The sequence below is a fragment of the Larus michahellis genome, chromosome 28 (assembly GCF_964199755.1).
Source record: "Larus michahellis chromosome 28, bLarMic1.1, whole genome shotgun sequence".
In the NCBI taxonomy this organism is placed as follows: domain Eukaryota; kingdom Metazoa; phylum Chordata; class Aves; order Charadriiformes; family Laridae; genus Larus; species Larus michahellis.
The window spans coordinates 888377-907991 of record NC_133923.1 but is presented as its reverse complement, the minus strand read 5'-3'; positions in this window follow the sequence as shown (position 1 = coordinate 907991).

Genomic DNA, 19615 nt, shown 5'->3' with positions numbered 1-19615 from the left:
CAACAAGGCCAAGTGCAGGGTCCAGGCAACACCCAGTATGAATACAGGCTGGGGGATGAAGGGATGGGGAGCATCCCTGCCGAGAAGGACTTGGGGGTACTGGTGGATGCAAAGCTGGACATGAGCCAACAACGTGTGCTTGCAGCCCAGAAGGGTAACAGTATTGTGGGTTGCATCAAAAGAAGCGTGGCTAGCAGGTCGAGGGAGGGGATTCTTCCCCTCTACTCTGCTCTGGTGAGAACACCCTGAAGTACTGCGTCTGGCCATGAAGGATGGTCACAAAAATGATTAGAGGGCTGGAGCACCTCTCCTATGAAGACAGGCTGAGAGAGTTGGGGTGGTTCAGCCTGGAGAAGAGAAGGCTCCAGGGAGATCTTATTGTTTCCTATCAGTACTTAAAGGGGGCCTACAGGAAAAATGTAGACAAATGTTTTAGTAGGGCCTATTGCAATAGAACACAGGGTAACTGTTTTAAAGTAAAAGAGGGAAGATTGAGACTAGGTATAAGGAAGAAAATTTTTAGAATGAGGGTGGTGAGACACTCGTCCAGGTTACCCAGAGAGGTGGTAGATGTTCCATCCCCTGGAAACATTCAAGGTCAGGTTAGATGGGGCTCTGAGCAACCTGATCTAGTTGAAGCTGTCCCTGCTTATTGCAGGAGAGGTTGGACTAGGTGACCTTTAAAGGTCCCTTCCAACCCAAATTATTCTATGATTCTATCCTAAGGTTCAGACAGTTCTTTACCCAACACACCGTCCAAGCACAGCCAGCTTTCCAAACACAACCAAAACAAACCAAAACCAACAGAATAATCCTTGGTGAAAAAACCCCTGAACCTAGATAGCCAATTGATATCACAGCTTTTTCCCCCAGATGATCATTCTCTCTCACTTTTAATTTCCCCTCTGAGTCCTACCAGGAACAGCCATGCTGCTGATGACCCCAGTTCCTTCCTGCCTGCACCTGAGGAGACACGGGGGATGAGAAGACCCTTCTGGCCCCTGTGTGCACAGCTTGGATGAAGGAAAGAGAGTGGTTCCCATCCACCCTGACAGCAGCACTGCATTCACAGCTTGTTCAGAAGCAAAATAATTAAAAGAGATATGTTTATCTGCCTTAATAAATGAAGGTGAACAGTGTGTCAGAGACTGGAACGTAAAAATAATTGTCTCAAACCTTGCTTAATTTTCTGCAAGCCATTGTGAGGTTTGCAAGGTTTTGTGTTGGGTTTGCTGCCTACGGGCCGAAGGGAAGCTGGTGCAGACTTTCGGCAGACCACCAGGACGTCTGGAAGTTTGCCTGCTGCTGCCTGCGTGGTGTACATGCCAACCAAGGGTACCCCAAATTTACTGTGGCATGCTGACTGTGCTAAATCAAGTGCTGACCAAGCAACAAGGGCAGGAAAATCTCACCATAATACTGCTTCTCTCTTTTCTCTGCTTCCTTCTTTACTCTATTGCTCGTCTCAGTGACTATTGCTGGAGAATAATAATAAATCTGCAGTGAGCGGCATCTGACCTCGTTTGTGTCTTAGTCTCATGGTCGGAATCAGTATGAACCCCTCCCAGACCAAACGTAGTTGGACTGGGACGTAACAGAGTGATATGGGACAGCTAAGTTTTTCCTCCTTGCCAGAGAAACTTAACTCCCACCTGCAGAAGGGAAGAACAATGACAAGAAGAATCAGGTACTGAAATTTAAATTCAGCGTTTCTCTGCCCAACAGTCACTTCTCTGCCTGAAGGTCATGTCTCATCTTTCGTATGAGGGATATATTTCTCTGTTGAAGGTGATTAGATGCAAATGGAGCTTCGACGTTACAGAGAGGTTTAAGACAACCACACAACGTGATGAATGCCCACCCTTAGCACCAAAAGTGAAGCTTATTTCAGAATTAAAGCTGGATCTTACCTGTTGTCAGATGAAAGGATCCCCACATCTTCAGTCTCTGGATCAAAGATGAACTTTGATCAGTTCATCAAGGGATTACCTTTGAACAGTGAAATCGAAATGAAGAATGAAATATTAAAGATTAACTTAGGGTGTGAAGATCATGTAACATTTTTCTTTAAGGCTGTTCTTTTTTTGTCAGATTACATTGGGAATGAGGCATGTTTTCCCTGGGACTTGCGAGACACCATTCAGAGAAATCAGCTTGAAATGGAAGTAATTTTGCCTTTGAAGAAGGTCGTGTCTTTGGAGTTAAGTGCTCTTGGATTTTCACCAGACTTGCCTCTTAGTATCACTTCTTACAGCTGTTTCTTCCTTGAAATACTGTGCCAGAAGTATTTGTAGCTGCTCTAATAATTATATGATATTGGGAAGCTTCTGGGGAGATGGGAAATGGAGACATTAAAAGGGAATTCTCTCCACGAAGAAGCAAAGGGTGGAAGGAGGAGGGAAGCTGTTACCCGCGGTGCAGGAGGACTGGTTTAGGGAGCATTAAAGCAGTTTGACATAAGTAAGTCCATAGGTTGCCCGCACAAATGCTGGGGGAGCTGGCTGATATCATTGCAAGGCCACTCTTGATTGTCTTTGAAAAGTCACGGTGACTGGGCAAGGTTCCTAAAGAGTGGAAGAGAGCAAATGCCATTCCTGGCTTCAAGAAGGGCAAGAGGAAGATTCAGGTAACTACAGATCAGGCAACTGCACTGCAGTGCCTGGGAAGGTGATGGAGAAAATCCTCCTGGAAACCACTTCCACACATGAAGACAAGGTGATTGGGAACAGTCAGCATGGGTTTAGAAAGGGCAAAATATGCCTGACCAATCTGGTAGCATTCTGCAATGAGGTGACTAGCTTGGTGGATGGTGGGAGAGCAGTGGATGGGTTTTTTTAGCTCGACTTTATTAGGTTTTTGACAATGTCTCCAACAACATTCCCATAGAGATGCTGACAATGTATGGGTTAGATAAGTGAGCGGTGAGGTGGATCACTCATTGAGGTGGAAACTGTCTGAGCAGCCAGGCTATACTGGGTTTACAGTAAGGTTTTTTCAGTGAAAGAGGGGAGGGTTGCAGGTGTGAGAATAGAACAGGGACCGACTTGTGGCAGACAAACAGCCAGGTCCAGCTGTCACCCTAATGGCCCAACCACTACAAAAGGAGAAGAAGGATTCTGGGACAGGAGTTAGCAGGACTCATTGAAAGGGCTTTAAACTAGGTTTGAAGGGGGACGGGATGTAACCAGAGTGACTAAAGTGGTGCCTGGGAGCAGCATGCCAGTGCTGGTGGGTAAAAGCGCTAGCAAGGTCTTGCAGCCTGTTGTTGCAGCAGAGGTGGCAGATGATGACCCATGTGGTAGCAAAGAGGAGTAGTGATGAGTAGTGATGGATTGGCAACTGCAGAAATGTCTGAGCACAGGCAGGTGGGAATAAGGGTTGTCCCCCTAATAAAGTGGCAAGGCAATTAGCCCAGCTGAAGTGCATCTACACGAATGCACGCAGCATGGGCAACAAACAGGAAGAGTTGGAGGCCATTGTACAGCAGGAAAATTATGATATAGTTGCCATCACAGAAACGTGGTGGGAAGACACGCACAACTGGAGTGCGGTGATTGATGGCTACCAACACTTCAGAAGGGATAAGCGAGGAAGGAGAGGTGGTGGGGTGGCCCTCTGTGTCAGGGGCCGTTTTGAATGCCAAGAACTTAACAACGTGCATGACAGCATTGTTGAGTGTTTATGGATAAGGATCAAAAGGAAGGCCAATAAGCCGGACATGGTGGTGGGAGTTTGTTATACACCCCCCCACCAGGATGTAGAGGCTGATGAAATATTCTATAAGCAGCTGGCAGAAATATTCTACAAGTCCCCACCTTGTTCTTGTGGGGGACTTCAACTTCCCAGATGTCTGCTGGAAATATAACACAGCAGAGAGGGAACAGTCACAGAGGTTCCTGGAGTGTGTGGAAGACAACTTCCTAACACAGCTGGTGAGGGACCCGACTAGGTAAAGTGCCCTACTGGACCTGCTGCTTGTTAACATAGAAGGTGTCGTGTTTTTGGCCGGATTGACCAAGCAGAATGACAGATGGCCCTTCCCCCCGCCTCTCTCCTCAGAGACGAGAGGAAGAGATAAGGAGATTTACGAGTTTAGAAGAAGAACTAACCTACTTTCATGAAAATGATAATAAATAAGAAATTAGTAAATAATAATAGAATAATAAAAATTAAAGAAAAAAATATACATTATATACAAAACTGTATCCAGCTCCTAGGATGGCGATTGCATCACCAGCAGACACAGGAAAAGTCCCAGACTGGAGTCAGCGACAGACAGGAGCTGAATTCCGGAACTAGAGTCCGGAGTGCTCAAATCAGGATCAAAGGCAGACGAAGAGACAGGGTCCTCCTCATACATCGGCCATTGAAGAAAAAAAAAATGAGCCAGAGCCCCCTTTGCCCCTTTGATCCCTCAGCTTTTATACTGAGCATGGTGCATGTGGGATGGAATACCCTGTTGGTCAGTTTTGGGTCACCTGTCCCATCTGCTCCTCCCTACGGGTGGGACCCCTCTACGCTTCTCCACTTCCGACCCTCTAACAGGGCAAAACAGCAAAGTTAGCTGACCTTGGTTGTTATAGGAATAAGTCTAAACAAGAGCCTTTGTGCATACCGTTCCTTGGTATAATCAGGTCTTATCACTCTCAGAGTGAACAGTGTCTGAACAATATGCTGTTAATTTCAGACTTTAGTCAGTAACAGACTTTAGTCAGTAACAGACTTTAGTCAGTTAGAAGAAGGCCAGCTAAAAAGTAAAATTACAAGTCAGAAAATTGCTTCTGTTTTACCTCAAACCAGGACAGAAGGTCTTGAAGGGGTTGTAAAGATTGGAGGTCGTCTTGGGCAAAGTGACCATGAAATGATAGAATTTTCGATTCTTGATGAAGCAAGGTGGGGAGCCATCAGAACTGCCACCTTAGATTTCCAAAGGGCAAACTTTGGCCTGCTTAGGAGCATGGTTGAGAGTGTCCCTTGGGGGACAGTCCTAAAGGGCAAAGGTGCCCAGGAAGGCTGGTCTTACCTCAAAGAGGAACTCTTAAAACTCAGGAGAAGTCCATCCCCAAGTCCCAAAAAATGAGCAGACAAGGAAGAAGACCAGCCTGGCTAAATAGAGAGCTTTGGCTGGACCTCAGGAAAAAAAAAGTTTATGATCTTTGGAAAAGGGGGTTGGCTCCTTATGAAAAATACCAAGATGTAGTGAAGCTCTGCAGGGCGAAAATTAGAAGGGCCAAAGCTCAAGCCGAACTCATCTTGGCCACCACGGTTAAAGATAACAAGAAGAGGTTCTTTCAGTATATCAATAGAAAAAGGAAGACTAGGGGAAATGTAGGCCCACTAACAAATGAGACGGGCGCCCTAGTGGTGGAAGACACAGAGAAGGCAGAGCTACTGAATGCCTTCTTTGCTTCAGTCTTCACTGTTAAAGCTGTCCCTCATGAACACCAGGCCCTGGAGGCAAGGGGGAAGGTCTGGAGAGAGGAAGAGTTTTCCCCAGTAGAGGGAAATCAGGTTAGAGACCACTTGGCCAAACTGGACATCCATAAGTCCATGGGCCCTGACGAGATGCACCCGCGAGTGCTGAGAGAGCTGGCAGATGTTATTGCTTGGCCACTCTCCATCATCTTTCAAAGGTCATGGAGAACAGGAGAGGTGCCTGACAACTAGAGGAAGGCCAATATCACTCCAGTCTTCAAAAAGGGCAGGAAGGAGGACCCAGGGAACGACAGACCGGTTAGTCTCACCTCCGTCCCTGGGAAGGTAATGGAGTGACTCATTCTGGATGTCATATCCAAGCACGTTCAGGAGCAGGAAGTTATTGGCAGTGGTCAACATGGATTTAGCAAGGGTAAATCATGCTTGACCAATCTCATAGCCTTCTATGATATTATAACTGGTTGGCTAGATGAGGGGAGAGCAGCAGATGTCATCTACCTTGACTTCAGCAAGGCTTTTGACACTGTCTCTCATAACATCCTCCTTAGGAAACTGAGGAATTGTGGACTAGACGAGGGGACAGTAAGGTGGATTGAGAGCTGGCTGTGTGACAGGACTCAGAGGGTTGTGATTAATGGAGCAGGGTCTAGTTGGAGGCCTGTAACCAGTGGTGTCCCCCAGGGGTCAGTACTTGGACCAGTATTGTTTAATGTATTCATCAATGACCTGGATGAGGGGACAGAGTGTATCCTCAGCTAGTTTGCTGATGATACCAAACTGGGTGGGGTGGCTGACACCCCAGAGGGCCGTGCTGCCATCCAGTGTGACCTGGACAGGCTGAATAGCTGGGCAGAGAAGAACCTAATGAGGTTCAACAAGGACAAGTGTAGGGTCCTGCACCTGGGGAGGAAGAATGTCAGGCACCAGTATAGGTTAGGGATGGACCTGCTGGAAAGCAGCTCTGAAGAAAAGGATCTGGGGGTCTTGGTAGACAGTAAATTATCCATAAGCAAGCAATGTGCCCTTGTTGTCAAGAAGGCCAATGGAATTGTGGGCTGCATAGGGAAGAGTGTGGCCAGCAGGTCAAGGGAGGTCATTGTTCCCCTCTGCTCTGCACTGGTAAGGCCACAACTGGAATACTTTTTCTAGTTCTGGGCTCCCCAGTTCAAGAGGGACAGGGAACTACTGGAGAGAGTCCAGTGTACGGCAACAAAGATGACTGGGGGACTGGAGCATCTCCCTTGTGAGGAAAGGCTGAGAGAGCTGGGACTCTTTAGCCTGGAGAAGAGAAGGCTGAGGGGAGACCCTATAAATGTTTACAAGTATCTAAAGGGTGGGTTGAAGGAGGATGGAGCCAGACTCTTTTCAGCGGTTCCCAGTAACAGGACAAAGGGTAACAGGCACAATCTGGAACATAGGAAGTTCCGATCAAATACACAGAAAAACTTCTTTACGGTGAAGGTGACAGAGTACTGGAACAGGCTGCCCAGGGAGGTTGTGGAGTCCCCTTCTGTGGAGACTTTCAAGACCCGCCTGGATGCAGCCCTGAGTAATCTGCTCTGGGCAATCCTGCTTTAGCAGCGGAGTTGGACTAGATGATCTCTAGATCCCTTCCAACTCTGAAAAATTCTGTGATTCCGTGATTGCGGCAGTGAAGATCACTCTTCCATTCAAATCCATGTGGAAGAAGCACCTCAGGCTGGTGATCTCCTGTTTGTTAAAGGAGAAACTACGTAAATTTGAACATCACCTTCAGACTTTTCTAAGGAGTTAATCATGACACCCAAACCAAATTCCAGCAGATGTACCTATATTTTGATGTACATTATACTTGTATCCACCATGAGCAACGCTTGCACTTCCCCCATCATCATTCCTAATGGGCTCTCTTCCTGAACATGAGGTTTTAAGCACAGTTACTGAAGGCTCTGGATTTTTTTTATCATTTATTGCAGACCAGTGAGTGTCTGCATTGATTTTGAGGTGGTTTCAGATGCCGGCAGGGTTGATCAATTGTTTCACCATCTTCCTCTTCTGTTTCTTTCATAGACAACTTTCTCTGGCCATTATGATTTTGTCTCAATACCCTTGGAAAAGTCCATTGTGATTCTGGTGTTGCCCAAAGAGGAGCTATAGTGTCAACTCTTGGTCCTTTTCCTCAGGCCATCCCCACAGCAATTCAAAGCTGGAGGAAGAGAGTTTTCAGCCCCACACCCCCCTCCTTGGTGCTGAACGCTGGAGTCACAGGAACGTTGGCTGAGTGCCTTGCCCTGGATGCATGCAGGCTGGCCACTTTGTCAGTCAGCAGCTCAAGGCTGAGAATAGAGGGACATGGGAGGTATGGGAAGGTCACCAGAGAGATCATCCAGGATGATGACACAGCCCACCCCAGATTGGAAATCTCAGATGATGGGAAGAGTGTGAAAGATACTGGCACCATCAGAAATGTGCCTAGGAATGAGAAGAGATTTGATTCCCACATTTTTGTGTTGGCAAAGGAAGGATACACATCTGGGAGACACTACTGGCAAGTGGATGTTGGCAAGAGAAGAAGCTGGGCCTTGGGCATTGCCCGGGAATCCGTGACTCGCAAAGGGACTGTGACTCTGACCCCTAAGAATGGCTTTTGGGTCATAGGGTGTGCAGATGGGCGAGAGTATTGGGCCCACACAGACCCTTGGACCCCTTTGAGGGTGAGTGGGAAGCTGCAAAAGGTTGGTATCTTCCTGGACATCTCAGCCAAGAAGATCAAGTGTTACAACGTCCATAAGAAAGCGTCTCTGTACACTTTCACCATGGGAGGTGACAGCAGCCAGGAAGAGAAGTTTTTTCCTTTCTTCTCAACAGGCCCTGCTACTACAAAGCCTGACGATGAGCCTCTAAGAATAACGCAAGTGTTGGATGATGATGAATGGATGAATTGGGAATGCATGGTCAATGTCTGACTGAAACACAAAGCCTGAGATTACACTGCACTCTTATCAGACCCCTGGTTTTTGCCACCAAATCAAAGTTGAACAGATCTTTCATTTAAGAAGCTTCCTCCATTACTTTTTAATCCTTCCATGATCCAGTCAAGAAGACGACGACCTATACTTCAGGCTACAAGTCACTGGGTAGAGAGGATCTTCAGTTCTTCTAAGCACTCATGGAAAGAAATGGATCCTCAACGCAGGAAGTGAAAACAGTCGTGGGTTTTGTGTACAGAAGCTTACATCAGGTGTCAACATGAGCATGAAAAGAGTTTTTGTGTCAGTCACTGAAGATCCCACTAAACTTTCATGGTGTGTTTGTGCAAAAGTTGATCACTGTTCTTGGATGGGAAAGCTTTCTGATGAGCTTAAACCACACTTCCCAAGAATACCTCCTACTTCTGTTTCTAGATGTTCACCACTCATCCCAGATCCTTGTATGTCAGTTGGAAGAAGCAGGTGCCTCCGGGAGGCAACATGCCTGTGTTGAAATCCAATGCAGCAAACCTTTGAATTTGGAGAGGGTTTCAAATCTGCTCCTATTCTCCTGTTTTTGGTATACAGTCTGAAGAACACTCTCCTCTCCTCCCCTCTCCTCTCCTCTCCTCTCCTCTCCTCTCCTCTCCTCTCCTCTCCTCTCCTCTCCTCTCCTCTCCTCTCCTCTCCTCTCCTCTCCTCTCCTCTCCTCTCCTCTCCTCTCCTCTCCTCTCCTCTCCTCTCCTCTCCTCTCCTCTCCTCTCCTCTCCTCTCCTCTCCTCTCCTCTCCTCTCCTCTCCTCTCCTCTCCTCTCCTCTTTCTCTCTCCCTCCCCTCCTCTCTCCTCACCCTTCCTTTCTGCCCTCTGCCCTGCTCTGTCTTTCCTTTGGCTTAGGATTGCATATATAGCCCTGGATAAAATAAGTATTTTTTCTAAACCAAATGTCAGGGTTCCTTCTAAACAAGTATATGAGAGAGAGAGAAACCATTGCAAGAAAGTAATTAATCCCCTACTGTGAAAAGCGAGGTGACCCATTCCTGGAATTACAACCATTTTTTCTTAGTAATCTAGGCTACATTGTGTAGGAGCCGTTCCTGCGTTATCAATAGCAGAGCCATAACCCCATGTGTACATCATGTATGTCCTCCAACATTTCCTCCTCAGGTTACCTGTAGCCATTCCTTAAGGAGGGCCACAACACTGAATCTCATCCCCGATATGAACTGTACTTGGGACGGGACTTTTCCACGCCTTTAAGGATTCTTCTGCCAGCCAGTGCGAGGCTGAGTGTCAAAGTCCCAACAGATTTTTATGAGCCTTCTTTCTTGGAACTGCACAAAGTCCAATGATGCTGAAAGCAGCCCGTAAGTGCCCCATTGCCCTGCCAATGAAAGCCAGTTTGGCTCAGGAGAGACACTGTGTTATGGTTTGAGAAAACCCATAACAATTTATTGTCATTTAGGCAATTATTCTATCACCTGATGACCTCTCCCCACCTGGAAAGGGGAACTGGGGAAAGCAAGGAAACACGAGGGTTGAGATATAAATAGATTTAGTAGGATAAGACCAAATAATTAACAATAATATTAAAGAACCAGTATTAATACCATTACTAATGTAAAATATACAAGAATTATCCTCAGCCTACTATATCAGTAGGCAGCTGTGCACTCCCAGCAGTGGACAGTAAATGTCGGACACTGCGAGCACAATGGCTTTGGGAGGAAGGGAAGGACTTAGGGGTCCAGCACCAGGGCAAGGAGTCTCTCTGGACTGCTGCCGTCAAGGGACACAGAAACTACACAGCAAACTTTCTAATTTGTATTGAATGCGACCTTCGTGGTATGAAACAATCCTCTTGGCCAGCCTGGGTCAAATGCCCAGGCCTCGCTCCTCCTCATCCCCGTACCTGGCAAGGCTTGAAAACACCGAGACCTTGAATCCCATGTAGCCTAGCTGGCTATAAAGTAGATGTTTTCACAAGTTCAGATGCTAGAATCTTCCAAAAGTGGAGTTTTCCCCAGCATTAGAAGAGAAATTAGTCCTGTGTCACTCAACCCAGGACACAGCATTGAGAAGGGATTTCTCTCAAAGTATGTTCTTGCATGTATGTACTCATTGTAATTCTTCGAGAATGTATCACTCTATTGCTCTGCTTTCAGGGACCAAAGCCCTCAAAATATTCAGTGCTTTGGGTCACTTATATTCTTTCTTTCCCTTATGACTACAGGAAAATAGGAAAAAGTAGTTTGAAGAAATGCAGCTTGCTTTAATCGTCTGAAACTGTGCCTGGTATTTTTCTATCTAACCACTTGGTTCAGATGCATGGATTAGCCAGGGCCCAGTGACTGTGACTTCTGATGTGGCCTCTGATGTGATTTCTCTATAATCCTCAGAGGAACATTCTTACTAAGCTGCATCTAGACTCCCCTTGAATACGAGGAAAGCTTTCTTGATGTGCAGCACCCTTTGGCAAGGTGTTCCTCTAATCCACCGCCCATTTAACTAAGTCCTTCTGCTTCTTTTGAATGTGGCCCTTGACAAACAAGCAAAAAGGAGCAATAAGCAGACAGCACAGGGAAAAATGAGTGGAAGAAAGAGAGAGGTGAAGAGCAGAGCAGAGTAATGAGGTGTGCCATGAGCAGATCTCCTCCTCTGGGATAAGCAGATCAGTTCCTGTTTCTCCTTTCTGAATTCTGCTCGTCATTCCTTCCCTGATGGATCTTGTCAGAAGTGGCAGGCCTCTTTGTAGGACAGGCTGGTAAAGCAATGTCTTCCACAGACAGCTTTCCATAGCATGGAAACTCATCCCTGCAGAGCTCTGAGATGGCTTTCACAACGGCTCATCATAGCCTTGGGAGAAAGGTCCCTGGTGCCTGCAAAGGGAGAAAGGCAAACTCAGTCAGCACACGCTTCAGAGCACCTCCCTAGCTTTCTGCTATGAAACTCCACCTGCAGATGCCTTTGTGCTTTGACTGTCTGGATTGTCATGGATTGTGGCTGTATGGTGTTTACATGGCAAGGTTTTGGCACGAGTGGTATTATAGGGGTTGCCTCTATGGGAAGAGTCTGTCCCATGTCAGACACAGCCAGGTCCTACCAGCTCCAAAATGGACCTATTGCTGGCCAAAGCTGAGCCCATTAGTGAAGCACAGACTGCCTTTGGAGTGGTTCCTGAAGAACTGTATCTCGTGGAGGGACCCCATGCTGGAACAGGGGAACACTGTAAGGAGGAAGGAAGAGCAGAGATGACATGTTTTGGGCTGACCACAACCCCCATTTGCCAGTGCCCTACTCAGCTCAGGTGAGGAAGCATAAGTGTCAGGAGCAAAAGAGTGAAACTGAGCCTGGGAAGACAGGCGGGGTAGGGGGAAGGTATTTTAGGTTTTGTCTTTATTTTTCACCATACTACTCCTTTTTAAATTGGCAATAAATTAAAGTAATCGTCCCTATGTTGAGTCTGTTTGTGTGTGATGGCAATTGGTAAGTCTTTATGTCCACCCATGAGCTTTTCTTTCTTGTTTTCTCCCCCTGTTCACTCTAGGAGAGAGGGGAGTGAAAGAGTAGCTTAGTAGCATTTTGCAGGCAGCATTTTGCAGATTTGATGCATGCAGGCTGGTCGGTCTCTCAGGCAGTATCTCCAGGATGGGAATGAAAGGAATGTAGGAGGTACAGGAGGGGAGAAGGTAGAGGTCCCCTGAGGCAAGGAGCTGCCTAGTGCACCTGAGCGTGGAGGTGGAGGAAGGGCTAATGAGAGGTGAATGAGGACACAAAAAAGAAAGCCTCAGAAGAACAGACCTCATCTTTTCTGCTCCTTATGTCATGAGTTGATCAGTCATGATCATCCATGACAGTGGATGTCACGCTGGATGCTGACGTGGCTCACCCTAGATTGGAAATCTCAGATGATGGGAAGAGTGTGAAAGATACTGGCACCATCAGAAACGTGCCCAGGAATCAGAAAAGATTTGATTCCCACAGGCAAAGGAAGGACACACATCTGGGAGACACTACTGGCAAGTGGATGTTGGCAAGAGAAGAAGCTGGACCTGTTTGAGGGTGAGTGGGAAGCTGCAAAAGGTTGGGATCTTCCTGGACATCTCAGCCAAGAAGATTGAGTTTTACAACATCCATAAGAAAGCAACTCTGTACACTTTTACCATTGCTGATGGCAGCAGCCAGGAAGGGAAACTCTTTCCCTTCTTCTCAACAGGCCCTGCAGTTGCAAAGCCTGACACTGAGCGTCTGAAAATAGTGCAGGGGTTTGATGATGAGTAGTTCACTCTAGAGATAGTTTTTATCTCCTGAACAAAGCTAAGTAAGGACTGGATGGATCTGTCATAGTAGCCAGCTCTGATTTTTTTTTAACTATACATCAGCATGAAAAGGTATTAGAGGGAAAATTTATGTTCTCAAGAAAAACAAAGTTCTTTCATGGCAACGTGGAATAAACACTTCCTTTGGAAGGTTTTCATGAAAACTTACCGTCCTTTTCCTGATACTCTGTGGTTTGCAGTTTTGTTGTGAAGGGCGGGTCATAGAGCAGGTCGGTGGGCACCTATAAGTTAAGGGTGTGCAAGTTTAAAGGGTGCGGGAAATGGCCAGTCTGGATCAACAAGGAACTTCTGATGGGACTTAGGAATAAAAGGAGGGTTTACCACCTTTGGAAGAACGGAGAGGCAACTCAGGAGGAGTACAGAGACCTCGTTAGGTTATACAGAGAGAAAATTAGGAAGGCAAAAGCCCAGCTGCAGCTCAACTTGGCCACTAACATTAAGGACAACAAAAAAAGCTTTTATAAATACATCAACAAAAAGAGAGGCAGGGAGAATCTCCATCCCTTACTGGATGCAGGGGGGAAAGTTGCAACCAAGGACGAAGAGAAGGCTGAGATACTGAATGCCTTCTTTGCCTCCATCTTCAATAGTCAGACCAGCTATCCCCAGGGGGTTCAGCCTCCTGAGCTGGAAGATAAGGATGGAGAGCAGAAGGACCCACCCATAAGCCAGGAGGAAGTAGTCAATGATCTGCTTCTGCACCTAGATGCGCATAAGTCTATGGGGCCGGATGGGATTCAGCCAGGAGTACTCAGGGAGCTGGCGGGAGAGCTCACCAAGCCCCTCTCCGTCATTTATCAACAATCTTGGTCAACAGGGGAGGTACCAGATGACTGGAGGGTGGCTAATGTGATGCCCATCTACAAGAAGGGTCGGAAGGAGGATCCGGGGAACTACAGGCCTGTCAGCCTGACCTTGGTACCAGGAAAGATCATGGAGAGGATCATCTTGAGTGTACTCTCACGGCAAGTGCAGGGCAGCCAAGGGATCGGGGCAAGCCAACATGGGTTTAGGAAAGGGAGGTCCTGCTTAACCAACCTGATCTCTTTCTATGACCATGTGACCCGCCTTCTGGAAGTGGGGAAGGCTGTGGACGTTGTCTATCTGGACTTTGGTAAGGCCTTTGACACCGTCCCCCACAGCATTCTCCTGGAGAAGCTGGCGAATCATGGCATAGACACATGTACTCTTCGCTGGGTTAAAAACTGGCTGGATGGCCGTGCCCAGAGAGTTGTGATTAATGGGGTGAAATCCTCTTGGTGGCCGGTCACCAGTGATGTCCGTCAGGGCTCAGTTTTGGGGCCAGTTTTGTTTAATAGCTTTATCAATGATCTGGATGAAGGGATTGAGTGCACCCTCAGTAAGTTTGCAGATGACACCAAACTAGGTGGGAGTGTTGATCCGCTGGAGGGTAGGAAGGCTCTACAGAGGGACCTGGACAGGCTGGATCGATGGGCCAAGGCCAACTGTATGAGGTTTAATATGGCCAAGTTCTGGGTCCTGCATTTTGGTCACAACAACCCCAAGCAAGGCTACAGGCTTGGGGAAGAGTGGCTGGAAAGCTGCCCGGCAGAAAAGGACCTGGGGGTGCTGGTGGACGGCCAGCTTAACATGAGCCAGCAGTGTGCCCAGGTGGCCAAGAAGGCCAACAGCATCCTGGCTTGTATCAGGAACAGCGTGGCCAGCAGGAGCAGGGAAGTGATGGTGCCTCTGTAGTTGGCACTGGTGAGGCCTCACCTTGAGTGCTGTGTTCAGTTCTGGGCCCCTCTGTACAAGAGGGACATTGAGGTGCTGGAGCGTGTCCAGAGGAGAGCTACCAGGCTGGTGAGGGCTCTGGAGACCAGGGCATATGAGGAGAGGCTGAGGGAGCTGGGCACGTTTAGCTTGGAGAAGAGGAGGCTGAGGGGAGACCTCATTGCCCTCTACAACTACCTGAAAGGAGGGTGGAGAGAGGTGGGTGTTGGCCTCTTCTCCCAGATGAATAATGACAGGACCAGAGGAAATGGTCTGAAGCTGCAGGGGAGGTTTAGATGAGGTATTAGGAAGAATGACTTTACTGAAAGAGTGGTCAGGCACTGGAACAGCCTGCCCAGGGAGGGGGTTGAGTCACCATCCCTAGAGGTGTTTAAGAAACATGTAGATGTGGCACTTCAGGGCATGCTCTAGTGGCAGAGATTGTAGTGGGTTTGTTTTTGTATGTATGGTTGGACTTGATCTCCAAGGTCCCGTCCAACCATGAAGATTCTATGGTTCTATGATTCTATTGGCCAGCCAAGGTCAACCTACCATGCATGTCAGACTAGGTTTTGAATATCTCCAATAATGGAGAGTCCACAACTTCTCTGGGAAACTGGTACTGGTACTTGATCTCCCTTACAGCAATAAAGTGTTTCCTGATGTTCAGAGGGAACCTCCTGTCATGGTTTTGGCTGGATTGGCCAATCAGAATGACAGACGCATTCCTCCTGCCCTCCTTCCAAAGAGAGGAGAGGAAAAGATAAAGATCTTTACAAGTTTAGAAAAAGAACTAAACTACTTTAATGAAAATAATAACAAATAATAAAATAATAAATAATAATAATAAAAAATTTAAAAAGTATCGAATATATACAAAACTGTATCCAGCTCCCAGGGTGATGACTGTGTCACCAGCAGGCACAGGGAAAGTCCCAGACTTGTGTCAGTGATGGAGAGGAGCAGGATTCTGGATCTGGAGTCAGGAATGCTCAGGTTGGGATCAAAAGCAGACAAACAGACAGGGTCCTCCTGAAACCTCGGACATTGAAGAAAGAGAGTTTTGATCCCTCAGCTTTTATACTGAGCGTGATGCAGATGGGACGGCATACCCTGTTGGTCATTTTGGCTCACCTGTCCTCTCCTCTCCTCCCTTCAGGTGGGACCCCTCTATGCTTTTCCGCCTCCGACCATCTAACAGGGCAAATAACAAAGTTAGCTAACCTTGGTTGTTATAGCAATAAGTATAAGCAAGAGCCTCTCTGCACACCATTCCTTGGCACAAACTGTCTTATCGCTCTGAGGGTGAACAGTTTCTGAACAATATGCTGCTAATCTCAAGAGTTTATTCAGCTAGGAGAGGCCCATCTAAAAAGTAAAATTACAAAACAGAAAATTGGTTCTGTTTTACTTCAAACCAGGACACCTCCTGTGTGTCAGTTTGTGCCCATTGCCTCTTGTCCTGTCACTGGCACCACGGGCAAGAGCCTGCCTCTGTCCTCTTTGCACCCTCCCTTCAGGTATTGAGACACATCAATAAGATCACCCTGAGCCTTCTCTTCTCGAGGCTGGACAGTCCCTGCCCTCTCAGCCTTTCCTCACAGGACAGATGCTCCAATCCTTTAATCATCTCTGTCTCCCTTCCCTGAACTCTCTCCAGTATCTCAATGTGTATCTTGTACTGGGGTGCCCACTGTCCTGGTTCCGGTGGGGATAGGGTTAAACTTTTCCTGGTATTCCATGCCATGTGAGCCACGCCCACCCTGAGCTGCCGGGGGAGGGGGCAGGAAGTCGCTGCTTAAAAGCGGGCTGGGGCGTCCCGGGTCCGGCCGGTCAGCGAGCGGCGGGGAGCGGCGGTTCCGTAATCGCATTTGTATATTCCCCTGTCCGTGTTGTTGTTGTTGTTTGCCTGTTCCCTTTGCTGTTCTGTTAAACTGCCTTTGTCCCAACCCAAGAGTCTTGCCTTTTCTTACGATCCTTCCTGTATTAGGAAGGCACGTGCGAGCGGCACGTGGTTCTTTGTTGCCATCTGAGGCTAAACCACGACACCCACAAAGGCAGGTGTGGCCTCTCCAGCGCTGAGGAGAGGGGAAGAATCACCTCCTGCAACCTGCGTTCAGCACCTCTCCTAATACAGCCTAGGATACCAATATCCCTGTGTGCTAAGCGCACGTAATTTATCTTGGTGTCCACCAGAACCCTTAGGTTCTTTGCTGCCAAGCTCCTTTACAGCTGGGCAGTCCCCGGCGTGTGCTGGGGCCTGGGCTTCTTCCTCCCCAGCTGCAGGACTTTTCAGTTCTCCCTGTTGAACCTCAAGAGGTTCCTGGCAGCCCATTTCTCCAGCCTGTTCAGGTCCCTCTGCACGGCAGCGGGACCCCCCTGGCATAACAGCCACACTTCCCAGTTGGTTGTGGTCAGCAAACTTGCTGAGGGTACGCTCCACCCCCTCACTGAGAGCTCTAAAAAAGATGTTAAAAAGGACCAGAATGAGTATTGACCCCTGAGCTACACCGCTAGTTTCTGGCCTCCAGCAAGAATTTTTGCCTCTGAGCAGCACCCACTGGGCCTGGCCATTCAGCCACTTTTCAATCCACCTCACTGCCTGTCATCCAACCAATCTATCTGCATCTTGTCTAGGAGGATCTTATGGCAGACAGCGTCAAAAGCCTTACTGAAGTCCAGGTAGACAATACCCACTGAATCGCAGAATGACAGAATGGTTTGGGTTGGAAGGGACCTTAAAGATCATCTAGTTCCAACCCCGCTCCCCTGGGCAGGGACACCTCCCACCAGACCAGGCTGCTCAAAGTCTCATCCAGCCTGGCCTTGAACACTTCCAGGGATGGGGCAGCCACCACTTCCCTGGGCAACCTGTTCCAGTGCCTCACCACCCTCACAGTAAAGAATTTTTCCCTGACATCCAATCTAAACCTACCCTCTTTCAGTTTGAGGCTGTCACCCCACGTGCTGTCATAACACTCTCTGATAAAGAGCCTTCCTGTAGGCCCCCTTTATGTATTGGAAGGCCACTATAAAGTCTTCTCGGAGCCTTCTCTTCTCCAGGCTGAACAATCACAACTTAGAATAGAGAAATCCATCCAACAAGAAAAAAAAGCTATGTTTATTTCTACTTAGAATCCTGATTGCATGAATAACATGCCAAAATGATTTTAATTGGATTGGTACAATGGCAAAATCTGAAAGAAGAGCAAGCCATGATACATGGTGTAGTGTCTCTGCACTGTAACTTCCCAGCTGCTTATAGAATCATAGTATCATTTAGGTCGGAAAAAATCTTCCAGATTATTAAGTCTAAGCAAAGCTCACTGAGTCCAACTGCACTGCCATCCTTAGCTAGACAGAGAATACCTCCAGGCTGCAACTACCCTGAACCGAAGGTTAAATTGTTTGTTACTCCTTGCAAAAGCCTTTCCAATTAAATCAGCTTTCCTTGACAGTATTTCATATTTATGAGGTTTACCAGAACTTGTAATCCAATGCTTCCTAGCAGTCTCATTGCAGACGTCTTTGGTTCCCTGCTTGCCGTCGTACCTGTGCGTGTCTTCTTTGATCCTGACTGGGAGATTAACTTTCGTAACAGTGAGCATTTATTCCAAGCATGGCTTTTCCATGTCATGAAAGTGGTGGGATTTGAAATGCTTAGGGAGAGAGGTGATTTCTGGCCACTTTGCCATCACCACCAACCAGGAGCTGAGGCTGAGCACAAGGATTCTCCAGCCTCCTGGCCTATAGTCCTATGTCTGGTGCCTCCTGGGCTGATTGTGATATTGCTGGCACGTTGGGATCTGGTGTCCTAGCAGCAGTAGGCCCCAATAGAGATGAAGGGAAAGACATTGTCACTGTGCCAGAGCCTGTTCTGAGAACCATGCAAAAGAGAGTTTGTGTGGGCATTGAACATGACTGTGTTCTTGAGGATGTATGCAAATGTCCTGCTGTCTTGCTTGCTTTCCCTCTCGCAGTCCACGATGGTGTTCACCTTGTATTGCCAGGATCCTGGTTCAGTGCTCAGTGGTGGCTCAATATGGAGAGAAAAGGCATTTGCCTGACAACATGAGTCCAGAAGTGGCAGGACAGGCAGGAGAGTCTGACTGCAAACTAAGTGACATGGAAAACTCACCTACCTTGAGTTTTACATATCAGTTCTGTTCCTACTCTCAAGAAAGGGGCAGATATTCATGCTCTAAAGATCTTCCTGAACATCCTTCAAACTGCATACCAAAACCAGGAGAATAGGAGTAGATCTGACACCATTTCCAAATAAAAGGTTTGCTGCAACTCCACAAGCAACACTGATGTCAACTCAGGCATGTTGCCTCCAGGAGGCACCTGCTTCTTCCAACTGACATACAAGGATCTGGGATGAGTGGTGAACATGCACAAACCGAAGTGGGAGGTATTCTTGGGAAGACTGGTTAAGGCTCATCAGAAAGCTTTCCCATCCAAGAACAGCGATCAACTTTTGCACAAACACGCCATGAATGTTTAGTGGAATCTTCAGTGACTGACACAAAAACTCTTTTCATGCTCATGTTGACACCTGATGTAAGCTTCTGTACACAAAACCCACGACTGTTTTCACTTCCTGTGTTGAGGATCCGTTTCTTTCCATGAGTGCTTAGAAGAACTGAAGATCCTCTCTACCCAGTGACTTGTAGCCTGAAGTATAGGTCATCTTCTTCTCGACTGGATCATGGAAGGATTAAAAAGTAATGGAGGAAGCTTCTTAAATGAAAGATCTGTTCAACTTTGATTTGGTGTCAAAAAGCAGGGGTCTGATAAGAGTGCAGTGTAATCTCAGGCTTTGTGTTTCAGTCAGACATTGACCATGCATTCCCAATTCATTCATTCATCATCATCCAACACTTGCGTTATTCTTAGAGGCTCATCGTCAGGCTTTGTAGTAGCAGGGCCTGTTGAGAAGAAAGGAAAAAACTTCTCTTCCTGGCTGCTGTCACCTCCCATGGTGAAAGTGTATAGAGATGCTTTCTTATGGACGTTGTAACACTCGATCTTCTTGGCTGAGATGTCCAGGAAGATCCCAACCTTTTGCAGCTTCCCACTCACGCTCAAATGGGTCCAAGGGTCTGTGTGGGCCCAATACTCTCGCCCATCTGCACACCCTATGACCCAAAAGCCATT